This window comes from Aethalodelphis obliquidens, unplaced genomic scaffold, assembly GCF_003676395.1.
Source record: "Aethalodelphis obliquidens isolate GAN/ISIS:26980383/991018 unplaced genomic scaffold, ASM367639v1 scaffold53, whole genome shotgun sequence".
Lineage (NCBI taxonomy): Eukaryota > Metazoa > Chordata > Mammalia > Artiodactyla > Delphinidae > Aethalodelphis > Aethalodelphis obliquidens.
The window spans coordinates 7,053,185-7,067,935 of record NW_020837997.1 but is presented as its reverse complement, the minus strand read 5'-3'; the positions used below and the strand labels follow the sequence as shown (position 1 = coordinate 7,067,935).

Genomic DNA, 14,751 nt, shown 5'->3' with positions numbered 1-14,751 from the left:
CTCATAACCAACCTGTGGAGGTGAGTGCTGTTATTGTTTGCATTTTACAGGTGAAGAAAAGGAAGTGTGGATGAGTCCAGTAAACTTGCCTGGCATCCCCCAGCTACTAACAATGGAGTCGGGTTTTCAATTCAGGTCTTTTTGGCTTCAGCCCAAGACCTCGCCTGCTGCTCTATGCTGCAAGGGACTCACCTTGGGCTTGGAAAGGCCCAAAGAGCTTATGATACACACTCAATAGAATCTGTTATTCTTTCAATCACAAATTTTTTTTTTAAGTATCTAGCAGATATGTGGCAGAGGTGGGCAACACACTAGATGCTATTCACTAGGGACTAAAATTTACAACATCGTGTCATTTGAGTGAGACAGACAATAAAAGGGGTACACAAGAATTGTGAAAGAAAGGAAAAAGAGGCAGTGATCGGGCTTCCCTGGTGGCGCAGTGGTTGAGAGTCCGCCTGCCGATGCAGGGGACGCGGGTTCGTGCCCTGGTCCGGGAGGATCCCACGTGTCGCGGAGCGGCTGGGCCCGTGAGCCATGGCCGCTGAGCGTGTGCGTCCGCAACGGGAGAGGCCACAACAGTGAGAGGCCCGCGTACCGCAAAAAAAAAAAAAAAAGAGGCAGTGATCAAAAAGGAGGCAAGGCCGGTGGAGGTGATGAGTCAGCTGAGACCTGAAAAATGAGGAAGAGCCGGCCTGAGAGAAGCAGGGGTAGGGACAGTCATGGGCTTTGGGACTTGACCTTGGGGAGCGTCTGTCCAGTTGCGGAGCTAAACGCGACATACACAGACTCGGAGATACTTTGAAAACATAAAGAGACCAAGCCGCCTCCAGGCTCTGGGTCTTCCCACTCGGAACAAGGCTCTCTCCGTCACTGCTTTTATATATCTTGACTCAAATGTCTTCGCAGCGAGGCCTTCCTTAGCTGCCCCATTTAAAACTCCCACGACCCTTCCTGTCTCCATATCAACAAAGTGTTTGTTACTTAATTCTCTTGCCCCGCGCCTGCCTCTCCCACTAGACCGTGAGCGCCACAGCGGGTGATATTTTTGTTCGGTTCTGCAGCACCTGAGCCTGGGGCAGGTCAATAGATATCTGCTAATCCAATTAACAGCCCTAGGTAGGTTTTGCAGAAAAGGCAGCCACGGTCGGTGCCCGTTCGGCAAAGCCGGACGGGCACCGCCATCCTCCGACCAGGGATGAAAGCGGTTCCTAAGTCCGCCCTTGGCCCAGGGGTCGGCTCTGCTCGTCCCCAGTCCAGCCTGTCCGCCACCTGCCTTCACGCACGACCTTGGGGCCTCACTTACGAGTTTCAGGGTCCCTCGGCCACCCCTTCTCCTCAGACCTCGCTGCCACCCCATCCCCCAACCTCCCCCAGCCACCTCCGCCTCCACAACCGCCGCAGTGCCACCCGCTCTGCGCATGCCCGGCGGCGTGGAGACGCGCGGCGTGCCGAGGACGAAGACACCCCGCGCGCAGGCGCAGGACCGTCCCGCACAGCGTGGGGAGGTGCGTCGGGCGCGCTAGGTCTCTCTGGCCCCACCCACCTTCCCCAACCCACCCTGGGCGGGCGCGCACGCGCGCTAGGAGCGGAAGGGTGGGCGGGCACGCGCAAGAGGCCGGGCCGGCGACGGAAGCGGGAGAGGCTGTCTGTGGTGGGGGGAGGGGAGGTGACGAGTGCGCGCGCAGCGGGGGCGCGGGCGGCGTTGGGGGGGCGGCTGAGGCGGGCGCGCGCGCTAGGCTTACCCTCGCTCGGCGGCAGCGGCGGCGCCTTCTTTGTTTCGTGAGGAGAGACGAGACGCTCATTCTGCCCCCGGCCCCGCGCGGAGGGGTGGGGGCGGCGCCGGGAAGGCGACGGCGCCGTCGACTCCCGGTAAGGAACGCGGGTCTCGGAGTGAGCGCGGCGCGGGACTTGGGAGGACGGTTTGAATGGAGCCAGGGCGCTGAGGGTGGAGGGGGCCGCTGGCTCCCGGATTGGGGCCGGTGTACGGCGGCGCCCGAGGGTCAAGAAGCCTGGCCGGCACCGCGCGCGCGGTGAAGGCCACAGTGCAGCGAGGCCGCGGCGGCTACTGTATCCGCGGGCCGGTTGGGTGGGGGCCCGGGCCAAGTGGAGGCCGCGCGCCCTCCGCGCGCGTTCTCGCCGGGGTCGCAGGACAAAGCTCGCAGCCCCGTCGGCGGGCCAGGGGCCCGGCCCCCACCGGGGCTCCAACAATAGCCAGCCGTCCTGGCTTTTCTGGCTACGTGTAACGGGTTCGACTCGAATGTTGCTTTTTGGCGAGGCTGCGGTCGGAGCTTAGTAGGAAAAAGCCCAGGTGTGTCCAGCGTCGCCTGGACACGAACATTAGCAGCCCCCTTGGGTTAGCCGACCTAAAATTTTATTATAAAAAATCACGTCATTTTAGATTTTCAAGGAAAGGTAAATAACTCTCCTAAACCCTCGCAAGTAGTGACTTAAGAATGTTTGCCCTGAAGCGGGGGTCGGCAGCAAGTGGGGAAGGACTGGGGAAACTGCCGTTGAAAGCATTGTTTTAGTTTTGCATCCTTTTCCCTTCCTCTCAATTGATTTTCCAGATTAAGGCTTTTATTTAAAACGTGGATCTTTCAGGAGAGGGTGTTTTGTGCCGGTCTTGAAGACACTAGTCTTGATTTTTTCCCCCCGCCCAGTGAATCCTTGGGGAAAGTAGGGAATAAGCATGAGAGCCACTTCCGAGGAATTTGAAACAAGTTTTCACTTTTAATTGACAGACCGGATTCGAGTTTGATTCCTGGCGTTGCTGGTCACTTAGCTGTGTGACGTGAGGCAAATAGCTTAATCTCTCTGAACCTCTTAGTGTCCTCGTATGTGAAATGGGAATAATGCCACAAGTGGAGTTGGTGAAGGCCTGTAAAATGGTTCTTGGCTAGAGGGAAGCACTATTATTGTTGTTCAGTACAATCTCTTCCTTTATTGTTCAATATTTGTTGAGTCCCTACTGGGTGTTCGATGGTTGGAGGTTGGATGCCCTGAGGAGCCTCTCCAGGCCTGTAGGGGGACAGGTGGTAAATGTGGGAACAACTGCCCTTGGCCTATCATGTGTGAGGAACACAGTGGATGGATGCACAGGGGAGTGAGTGATGGGAACCGGAGATCAGGGAGACTGCGTGGAAGAGGGGGCCTTTACTCAGGATCAGGGAGGACGTCCAGGCTGTACTTGACCACCCGGGACCAGTCATCGCTCCCCTTTGCTACACTTGCGCATCACCCTGAACCTTTCTTGTGTAGCAGTTACCCCACTTTGTAATTATACATCTCTTTTTCTCCAAGGGCCATCAGAGCCCTCAGCTGTGTCTACCTGATCTCCTGCAGTGTACCCCGGGCCCAGCACGTAGTAGGTCCTCAGTGAACCTTTGTGGATGAATGAGGAGGGTATGCGGGAGGATTGAGTGAACATGTGTGTGAACTGCTTGGCACACGACTGAAGGGGGATTGTAGGCAATAAATGTTAGTTGCTGTTGCTGGTCTGTTTTTGTTTTTGTTTTTGTTTTTAAACTTTCCAGGCCATTGTTTTCCAAACCTCATTACCCCAACAATGAGGGTGTGTGTGGGGCGGTGGTTAATATGAGGTGGTGGTGTGGAGTGCTAGTTCTGGAATTAGACCTCCTGGATTCACAGCCAGCTCTAAATCCTAGTTTGACCTCAAGCAAGACACTTACCAGTAGGTCCCCCCACTTGTGAAACAGGTATGACAGTGGTACCACCTCAAAGAATTGTTGTGAGGGTTGAAAAGGTAGTATGGGAAGTGACTTAACACACTGCAGAGCCTGGCATGTAATGAGCCCTCAATTTATTGGAGTTAATATTGTTTATATATGTATGTATTTGTAAATTAACTTTAAAAAACTGAAAACATAAGTTAGAGTCATTCTGTATCCCAGAAATCCCAGGTTTGATGTGCCAGTTATATATATTTTTATAATTTTCTTTAAAATCAATGCATACACAATTATGAAAATAATAAACGTTCTTCTGCATGCCACTTAAAATCATTTTGTGTCCAGCACTTCAGGAGATGTTGATCTTGCAGGTTTTTGAGCTGGGGGTGGTGGTGGGATGACCTCATCAGAGCTTCTGTGTAGGGTAGTGCAGTGCAGTGCAGTGGTCTCCAAACTTCCTGTCAGTGAAAAGCACCCCAACATAAACACGTATTTATTTATATACCTTTGCTACTCCTTGTGGACCCTCAAAACATTGGGAGGTAATCCTAGACCAACTTCAGGTCCTAGCTGTCTATCAGATGTGGGAGAGTGGGAAGGATTAGTTGTGTTAGGTGAATATCCCATGAGAACATTCTGCAGGTGAAGAAACTGAGGTCCAGGGATATTTCACCAGGAGTTCTCGGGTCGAACATCCAAGTCTGACTCCTGGCTTGGCCACTTTCCCTCTTGGTGCCTCAAGGCAATGGGGGTGACAGTGCCTCGCACCTTGTAAGTCCTCAGACATGACAGCAGATTTTGGCCTGGGCTATCAGGGCTACCATGGCACAGAGGGCGTTCACATTCACCAGAGACAGAGCACAACGTGAATGGCGCCCCCTGCAGTTGTGCAAGAAGTAGCCCAGCCACGCATTCCCCATTCGTATAGTGAACAAGCGTGCATTGAGTGCCTGCCACGAGCAGGGCACAGCTTGGGGCTGGGGGTTCAGCTGGGAACAGGCAGACAAGGACCTTGTTCTCCTCCGCTCCTACCTGTCTCCTTATTTGCAAAGGGGGACAGTAATAGTACTGAACTTGTAGGATTGCTGCAAGGACTAAACAACAACAAAATGACAGATGACAAACGTTAAGTGCTTAGGACAATGCCTGACACACAAGACTAAACAGTTTGTAGCCATTGTCATATATTATGATCTCTACAACATCCTAGCGGGTTGAGATACAGAACAGATTTTTGCCCCATTTTAATAGTTCTGTATGTTTTCAAAGTGGTAGCAAAGGAATCAGCTTCATTTTGTCCTTAATAATTTGAAATTGTGTGCTTAAAAAAAAAATTGTGTGCTTTGAAGTTTCACCATACAGCATTGGAAAGAGGGAAGTGTGTCTGGTGGCATGGGTTTTAAAAAATATCAAGTGTTTGTTTTGCATTTCGTATATCTCCTCATAACTTGTAACGTTGATTGGGACACTGAAGAGAGAGGGTTTTTGTTGTTTTGTTTTGTTTTTTGTTTTTTGCGATATGCGGGCCTCTCACTGTTGTGGCCTCTCCCGTTGCGGAGCACAGGCTCCGGACGCGCAGGCTCAGTGGCCATGGCTCACGGGCCCAGCCGCTCCGCGGCACATGGGATCTTCCCGAACCGGCGCACAAACCCGTGTCCCCTGCATCGGCAGACGGACTCTCAACCACTGCGCCACCAGGGAAGCCCGAGAGAGATTTTTTTTTTAAATTAAAATCAAAAGAATACGCAAAACCTACTATAAAAGGGAAGTAACAGCGTTGGGAATATTGGAGGGAGATGTCCGAGGGTGACTATATCAGAACTGAGTTGCTGTTGCTATCACCTTCCAGATGTCATCCCTAAGAAATATTAAGCTCATTGATATGGTCGGTGATACCTTGGAGTTTTCAGTTAGCTGCATGCAAATTTTTCAGGATATGGATTTGATGGGCATGAGAAATTTGGCCTCCACTCATCTTCCTGTGTGGGAAAGGACCTTGCGGGAGGCACCAGGTGTAGCTGGGGCTCTTGGGAGATCATATTTCACAGGGCAGAGGGAAGGAAAGGGATGCATCCAGTTCCCTCAGGGAAGGGGCTTTCTTTAGGAAACAGGTAGCTGGCCCCTTCCTAGAAACCCAGACTGGTTTCCAGGCCTTCGTTTTGGGATTCTGTTACTTTGCTCAAGGGCCATGTCTTCATTTTTGTGTGTGGACACTTGTAACTGGGAACGGTCTGAGTTTCGCTCAGTGTGAAGTTTACCACCCTCAGGAGTGTGATAAAGAGATTGGGCTTTCCCAACGACCTATACTGTATAGCACAGAGGACCGTACTCAGTATTTTGTAATAACGTATAAGGGAAAAGTATCCGAAAAAGAATATGTACACATATTAATGTGCTGTACACGACATTATATATCAACTATTCTTCAATAAAATTAAAAAAAAAAAAAAAGATGATGGGCTTTAAAATGGCTCCTTGGGGTGGTTTAAGTTCTCCTTTCACTGGCAGGTTGCGCCCTGCTGGTTCAGGAAGCAGGTGGCCGAGTGGCAGTTGCTGCCTCACCTGTTACAGTGAGAGACTTGAGGGGGCAGGGTTTGATGTGCACCACCCCACCTTGCCCCGAAAGTCCCAGTAGAGTGGCACAGTGGGTGTCTCCTTGTCCTGATGGTGACGCTGAAGCACAGGGGGCTCCTCGATGTGCCCTGGGAGCTGCTTCTGGCCCTGACGACCGCAGAGCACACATCGACCACAGCCTGGACTGCTAGCGCGCTGAGCGCCCCCGTCGGCCTCCTCAGAACACCCCCTGGAGGCTCCTGCCTTTGGAGTGCTTCTCTTTGCTGCACTTTGTGCTCTTCCAGACTCTCCTCCTCCTCCTCCATCTTCTGATTCTCAGCCTGAATCAGTTACTCAGGCATTAGAGTCCGACAGGCTTGAGGTAGGCAGGACTCTATTCCTACGTGATTTGGGGCAAACAACGTAACCTCTCTGAGCGTAAAATCCCCTGTTTCTCCCATAGTCCCCAGTTGGCACCTCAGTCGCCAGTAGTGAACCAAGGGGATGCAAGTTGGGGCTGAAATCCAGCCTGGCTGGGCTTTGCTAAAGTAAGCCTGGTTCCAGGGCTGGTCGCCCCCAAGGAAGGGGCACCCTTTATACTTCAAACGGCATGTGCTAGCTGAGGCCCTGCTGTTCACCTTGGTCATCCCTGTCTCCTCTCATTCTCTCACATGCATTCCATCTGCTTGTACAGAAAAGTCTTCTAAAACCATCATCAGACCATGTCACTGCTTTACCCAGAACATTCCAGTAGTTTCCCATTGCACCTAGGGTAGACTCCAACTTCCTTACCACTGCCCTCAAGGCCTGTGATCTGCCCTCTTTACCCATCTCTGACCTCATCTGCTGCCACACCCTTCTCACCTGCTCTCCTCCTTCAGGGTCCCACCCCAGGGCCTTTGCACTTGCTGGTCCCTCCGCCTGTCCATAGCCACTGGCTCCCATTTCACTTCAGGTCTCTGCTCAGATGTGTCCCCATCTCTGCCCACCATGATTGGAAATGCACCTCCCATCAGCTTGACTGTTAACCCTGCTACTTTATTCATAGCACTTCCACCCACTACGTGACACTGTGTCTTATTTATTTGTGTGCTTGTTTCTGTCACTCAGTTGTCCGTCCCACCAGGCAGGGACTTTGTTCTCTGCTGCATGGCCAGTGCCTAGAACCCTGTTTAGTGCAGAGTTTGTTCTCCCTAAGTATTCGGGGGTGGCTGGGGCTCTGTCATGAGTGACACTCGGCAGTTATAGGTGCCACGCCTCCCCACCTATTCTTGGCCACACTTGCACTTTGTGCGTCCCTGTCATGGGGGACTTCTCTCCTGCCCTCTCCACAGGTCACGCATCGTGCTCAGTGTTGAATACAGAGCAGGCCCCACAGCAGACCCAGTGGTGGGTCATGATGTCCATCCAGTGGGGCTTGGTCAGGCTTAACAGAGAAAAGGAGGAGAGTCTATCCAAGTTTCACGGGGGGACAGGGTCAGGACAGAACTGCACAACTTGTCTTGGTTACTTGATGCGTGTTTGTGCTGGGTCACAATGGAGTCTGGGTCCTGGTAAAAAGAGTTTGGCAAACACCGGTGTAGATAGGCTAGCGTTTGTGTTCTTGAAGTATAGACAGTTTATCTCCCTGCTGGATTAGAGCTTGAACTCCCCGAGGGTAGAGGGCTGGCCTGGTTGTCTTCATGTCTCCTGCCATGTTATAGATGGGGAGGTACTCTTCAGTGGTTTTCAGATGAATGAAAAACTTAAAAAGGGCAGGGGGGAGGATTCCAATGAATAAAATGATATATAATTCCCAGTGCTAAAAATAGTACTTGGTAGCAATTTGGCATGTGTACCTCTGAGGTAGAACTGAGAAGACATTGTAATTTATCATCGCGACATGGTTTTTTGGTTCTCAGATGCATTCCCTTTTAAATGTAGGGCAAGGTTTTGCTACTTCATTATATTGCAAGGGAAATGCCACAGAACAGCCAGCTTCCCAGGGTCTCAGGAATAAGCCATTTCCACGAGGTCCTTAAAACCACAGGTGCCCCCCGCCCTGCACATCCTTGCAGGTTCGAGGACTAGTGCACCCCACACCGTCAGGTCAGGTGTGGAGGGTTTTCTTAGTCGTGGAGTGTGGCGGGGGTGGGGATGGGGGAGGTGGAAATCTCATTTTGTAGTTTAAATGTGACGGATGGGGCTGGCTCTGATGAAGCCATCCCGCATGGCCACCTTGTACCGTCTGAGCGCCGGGTCATGACTTGACTGCAGTGTCGCTACTGCTGAAATGTGTCTTTGAACAAATTTCTCCACGCCCCAAAAAACAAAATAGCAGCCATCCTGGGACCAAACTTAAATATAAAGCTGGTTTTTAGGCAAGATGGAAAAAAAAAAAAAAGCCAACCCATGATCTCAGCAAGCAGATTTCAGAGGGTCCCGATCGCCTGTTGGCAGCCTGTCCTGCCACAGTGGCCGGCCACCACGGTCCTTTTTTATTTCTAAGAGAAATGCTAAGAGTGGTACGAAAGAAGAAACCAGACCTCTGATCCTCAAGCAGGTCTGGTTCCGCATTTGAATGTCAGCATAGTGATTTTGGTGAAGTTGGAAGTGGGTGGAAAATAACACAGTCCCCAGATCCTTTCATCTTCCTCCTTTATTTCCACAAAGGCACTTCCTGGGGCATCTTTTCTGGGTGTTTATTTCCCAGGTATTTTTTCTGATCCAGGGCTTTTTTTTTTTTTTTTCTTTTTCCTTAAAAAGTGTTTTTTAAAAATCTGTTTACAAAAGTAATAGTTAAAACAAACACACAAAGAAAAACTCCAGAAATCTGTGATGTGGAAAGTGTAAGTTCCCCAACAGACACCTCCAGAGAGAGTCGCAGGCAGTTTGGTACATGTTTTCTGGCTTCTGTGCTCGGATTAACGTGCAGAAATTGTTCTTCTTAGCAAAATGGGGTTCGAGCCAAGCACCCCTAACTTTGACGATGCCTTGTTCCCCTGCTTCATTTTGGACCATCCTCTGTGTCCACGCGTACCGTGTCCCGCATTCATTTTTAATGATGCCTTGACTTGTACAGCGTGGACTGTGGGCAGTTCTGGTTGTTCGGCAGTTGGGGGGCTTCTCAGAGAAATTGAGGTGAAATGGCTGAGTACCCTTCCAGACCCTTTGGCCCCAGGAACCTGAGAGTCTGTTTTCATCTCACAGCCTCCTGAACTGTCTTTAGTTTTCAGCTTTTTGGTTCTGGCCCTGGAGTATATTTATTTTCTGTCACATGCCTTCGGGCTACCTGCCCAGAATCCCAGGTTCCGTTCCCCGCTCATGGAGCCCCCAAATACACCTGCCCCTCGGGCCACACACATCTCAATGAGGCTCCCAGAGACACATGTGCTAGTGGCTTTGCCATTTTGGCCCCTGCATCCCCTTGTCCTTCGCTTTTCTCGCCTGTTTAGGTTTGGGTTGTCTGTCTGGTTTGAGATGGATTTCTGTGTTGTGCAAAGTTGCCCCACCTCTTCCAGCCCAGACACCAAGTGAGTTGTCAGAGAGGGACTTGTTGTGGGAGTCCAGGCAGCACCAGAAAGCCACCTGAAACCCCCTGAGGCAGCCTTGAGGGTGACCTAGGGGACCCAAGGGCTTTGCTGAAAATGCCAGATCTTTGTAGTTTCCTGTATGAGGAGGGCAGGGGTGTTTGGTGATGAGGGAAGAAGGGGTTTGGGGAGAGGGGTGTTCCTTGCCCTCAGATCTTACCTCTCTTCTGAAATTCCTGGCTGAATTTGTCTGGCCCCTGCTGGGTAGGAGCACATTGGTATCCCGTCCCACACCCTCTCTGGCTCTCAGCAGGGCCAGGCCCAGCCCCGCACCTCAGGAAGGGCTGGCTTGATGATGGCTAAGAACAGCTCCTTTGTGCAGTGGGAGCTAAAAAGGTAAGGGAGAGTTTGTAGCCCAAATCCTATTCATTGACTGTCAGGCTGGACTGCGGTCACTTTTGACAGCTGGTCCTCATTTGCACCAAGGCTGTGCTGGCGTTCAGGTAGCTGCTGCTCCTCCAGGTCAGCAGAGCTGCCTTGTGCAACCTCTACTTCCCGAGGAGGGAAGTGAGCCTGTTGTCCTGAGTGCCGTGCGTCCGGAGCGCTAATGGCTGATTCACCAGCAGCGTGGTAGCACTTGCTGCTGGTATGTGCCTGGTGTGTGTTAGGTTGTGTGACACAGCTAGCGACCCCTGAGGGAGAGACTGGTCTCAGCTTTAGTCTGCAGAGAGGAAACAGGCTCAGGGAGTCCGGTGTTGTGCCATTGGCAGGTGGCAGAGTCCACGCTCAGAGTCTGAGGTCTACTATGGCCTTGGGCTTGTGACTCCAGCTCTTCCATTGACCCACTGGGTGGCCTGTGAGCCTCAGGGACCCCTCTGTCTGGTAGTCCTTCCTCGTAGGGTGGTGAGGCAAGCTCAGTGAGGAAATAAATTCCTGTCCTTATTACCTAATGGGACCACTCCTTTCCCTCCCCTCTCTGACTGGATCTTACCTCCCTGCACTTTCTTTGTGACTGATTAGTCCTCAATAATTGTAAACCACTAGGAGGCGGGAACAAGTCACAATCCCCCTGGACTTTAAAATACTCCTTCCCTTTCTCTATCTCCATGATCTTGAGGTAGTAAAGTGTCACAGTACTTCTGACACCAAACGTGGGTTTTCCACACCAACCAATTCTGCAAGTTCCTGTGGACACGAACAGGGTGTCCTACAGTTCAATTCAATTCTGACACTAACTACCCAGAGTTGGTGCAGACCTCACAGGTTAAGGGTTCAGTCCCACAAGACTGCCCCCCACTTCAGATGCCAGTCGCAAGTAGTGGGTCCCAAGGTTATCCACACTTCTGTCCAACTTGGTTACAAACGTGGATTCTCATGACCCCCTCATAAGGTTTGATAATTTGCTGTAACAACTCACAAAACTCAAGAAGACACTTATGTTTACCAGTTTATAAAGGATACAGATGAACAGCCAGAAGAAGAGATACATAGGGTGAGGTCTGGAAAGGTCCGGAGCACAGGAGCTTCTGTCCCCATGAAGTTGGGGTGCACCACGCTCTTGGCACGTGGATGTGTTCACCAACCCAGAAGCTCTCTGAACGCCATAGTTTAGGGGTTTTGTGGTGCTTCATCACATAACCATGATGATTAACTCAATCTCCAGCCCCTCTCCCCTCACCGGAGGATGGGGTGGGGTGGGGGTGAAGGTTCTAAGCTTCTGGCCATGGTTTGATCTTTCTGACGACCAGCCCCCATCCTGAAGCCATCCAGGAGCCCACCTAGAGTAGCCTCATTAGAGCAAAGGACACTCCTATCACGGAGGAAATTCTAAGGGATTTTGGAGCTCTGTGTAAGATGCTCTTATCACCCCTATCACTTAGGAAATTACACAGGTTTTAGGAACTCTGTCAGGAACTGAAGGCAGAGACCAAAAATATTATTTCTTATTGTCACAGGTAGACAAAGATTTCTTAAACAGGACCCCAAAACCATTGACCATAAAAGAACAGACTTGATACATTGAACATCATTAAAATTAAGAACTTCTCTTCATCTCTGGGAGACAGTAATAGCAACTACATATCCCCAATAAAATGTTAGTGAAAGCTTAGAGCCTGTACAAAAGTGGATCTCTTGGTGGCCAGTGAGCATATGGAAAGGTGCAACACTATTAGTCACAAGGGAAATGCAAATTAAAACTGGAATAAGGTATGATTATACACTCACCAGAACGGTTACAAATTAAAAAGACTGACAGCACCAAGAGTTGATTTAGAGGAGCTGGAACGCTCACCCAGCTGCTGCAGGGAGGGCAGTGTATGTGATTGTCATGCTGATTTGGAAAACTGACAGTATCTGCCAAGGTAAAGTTATGCCTCCCTCATGACGAGCAGTTCCCCTCCTGGACACACAAGGAAAACGAGTGCCCACGTCCACCAAATGACATTGTTCACAGCAGCTTTATGTGTGCTAAAACCTGGGAGCACAACATCCGGGAACAGGAGAATTGACAATAGCATCCAACTGCATGGATGCCCCTCCCAGACCTAGCGATGAGCAGAAGTAAACTATATGACCCTCTTTTCTTTTCTTTCTTTTTCCTTTTTTTTTTTTTTTTTTGGCCATGCTGCACGGCATGTGGGATCTTAGTTCTCTGACCAGGGATCAGACTCGCACCCCCTGCAAAGGAAGTGCAGAGTCCTAACCACTGGACCGCCAGGGAAGTCCCTGACCCTGTTTTCAGATTGAGTTCAGTGACAGGCGAAACTAACCTACAGTGAGAAAGTCAGAACAGGAGTTTCACCGGCAAAGGCCCCTTCTGAAATGTTGGAAGTGCTGTGTCTGATCTAGGATTCATCCAGCTGTATACCTACGATCAGGGCACTTTAGGTATGCCAGAACTCAAGATGCCCCTCCTCAGTACTACACCAAGCACCTGAGAGCCGCTCCCCAGTTCCATTTTTCTGTTCTCTCCACCGCTATGCTGTAGGACTGCCCTCCTGTGTCCACACGTGGCACAAGCACCAGCCCCTGGTGGGGCTTTTGGTGGAACCCTACCTGCTTTGCCGCTCAGGATGGTTTTGCATTGTGTCTGCACTTTTTGGATCTCCTTTGCTGTCGTTTCCACGTGTGTCTGAGCTTTCAAGTCCAGAAACGAGTTTGCTGACGGTGGCTCTGAGCAGTTACCTGTTTCATTGCAACCTGACCCTTCAGAGGTGGCAGCTTCTGAAGGACATGCAATTTAAAAAGGGTTTTGTGAAAGCCCATGCTTCTTGAAGGCGAAGGTTGCCATACTCGGGCATGAAAGTCTTTTTCGCTGCCCTCCTGTGTTTTTGGTGAGCTGCCTTGTGTCGCTGATGACGTTAGTGGTGCTGTGAGAGGAGGCAGTTAATTCCTAGAGGGACCTTGGGAAGAGCTGTCTTTCCAGAGGCACATCGGTTCGTCTGTCTTTAGATAGGAGGTGGTGTGGATTTTATTTTGCTGTCAGTTTCAGTTGGCTTGACTTCGAGTGGAGACCTCCAGGTGAGAAAGAACCCATGAGCTGCCAGATGCCACAGGTTCCTTCAGGAGGTGCAGGACTATTGTCCCTCTTCCCGCCTCAGCAGTGCTCTGTGGACCCGAAGAGAGGGCCTGTGGACACAAAGGGCCCAGAAGGGAGCCCCGAGGAGCCATCGTCCTCAGTCCAGCCACGGCCACATCCATATCACTCGGCTGCGCACTTGGGAAGTGTGACTGCTGGTGCATCCACCCTGTAGACAAACCCCTGGACCAGAGGTTTCCAACTCTAGAATCAGCATTTTAGCAAACGAGATACAGGGCACAGACCGCTGTCACGTGGCAGGGCAAACAGCATCCTGTTTGTGCGACAGAATGTGTGAATATTCACATGGAGCTGAATCAGGTCAAATTTTTTTTTTAATTGAGGTATAGTTGATTTACAATATTATATTAGTTTCAGGTGTACGATGTGATTCAAACGTTTTTGTACATTATATTCCATTTAAAGTTATAAAATATTGGCTGTATTCCCTATGCTGTACCATATATCCTTATAGATTATTCATTTTATACATAGTAGTTTGTACCTCCTCATCCTCTACTGCCATTTTGCCCCTCCCTCTCCTGTCTCCCCACTGGTCACCATTAGTTCTCTATATCTGTGAGTCTGTTTCTGTTTTGTTATATTCATTTGTTTTATTTTTAGATTCCATATATAAGTGACAACAGAGTATTTGTCTTTCTCTGACGTATTTGACTAAGCATTATACCCTTCAGGTCCATCCATGTTGCAAATGGCAATATTTCATTCTTTTATTATGGCTGAGTAATATTCTATTGTATATATATATGTGTGTATATATATATACATAGATACACACACACCACATCTTTATCCATTCATCTGTGGCTGGATACTTAGGTTGCTTCCATATCTTGGCTACTGTAAATAATACTGCTATGAACGTTTGGGTGCATGTGTCTTTTCTGCATATATTCTTGTCTCCTTTGTTGTAGATTAATTGACCATAAATGTGTGGATTTATTTCTGGGCGCTCTATTCTGTTCCATTGATCTGTGTGTCTGTTTCTGTGCCAGTGCCATACTCGTTTGATTACTCTGGCTTAGTAGTATAGTCTGAAGTCAGGGAGCATGATACCTCCAGCCCTATTCTTCTTTCTCAGGATTGCTTTGGTAATTCAGGGTCTTTTGTGTTTCCCTACAAATTTTAGAATTATTTGTTCTAGTTCTGTAAAAAATGCCGTGGGTATCTTGATAGGGATTACACTGAATCTGTAGATTGCCTTGGGTAATTTGGTCATTTTAACAACACTGATTCTTCCAATCCATGAACACCGTGTAACTTTCCATCTGTTCGTGTTTCTTCAGTTTCTTTCATCAGAGTTTTAGAATTTTCTGAGTACAGGTCTTTTTGAATCAGGTCAGGTTTTGCTTCCAAATGAATTTGTCTCGAATTTATTTTTTTTTTAAGTTTGATT

The 14,751-nt window shown here is 49.7% G+C and overlaps 1 protein-coding gene across 13 annotated transcripts in view; it reads left to right on the top strand.

Annotated features, from left to right (window-relative positions):
• The first annotated feature begins 1,612 nt into the window (after nt 1-1,612).
• SMARCA4 (SWI/SNF related BAF chromatin remodeling complex subunit ATPase 4) overlaps nt 1,613-14,751 on the top strand; it is an 87,810-nt gene continuing 74,671 nt past the window's right edge. For 9 of the 13 annotated variants that reach the window (XM_027085119.1, XM_027085121.1, XM_027085120.1 and 6 more), the window contains exon 1: nt 1,758-1,872. The gene's annotated coding sequence lies outside the window, so the exon portion shown is untranslated. Of the gene's footprint in view, nt 1,873-14,751 lie in introns of all 13 variants that reach the window. The other 4 variants (XM_027085123.1, XM_027085122.1, XM_027085110.1 and 1 more) reach the window with 4 other exon arrangements.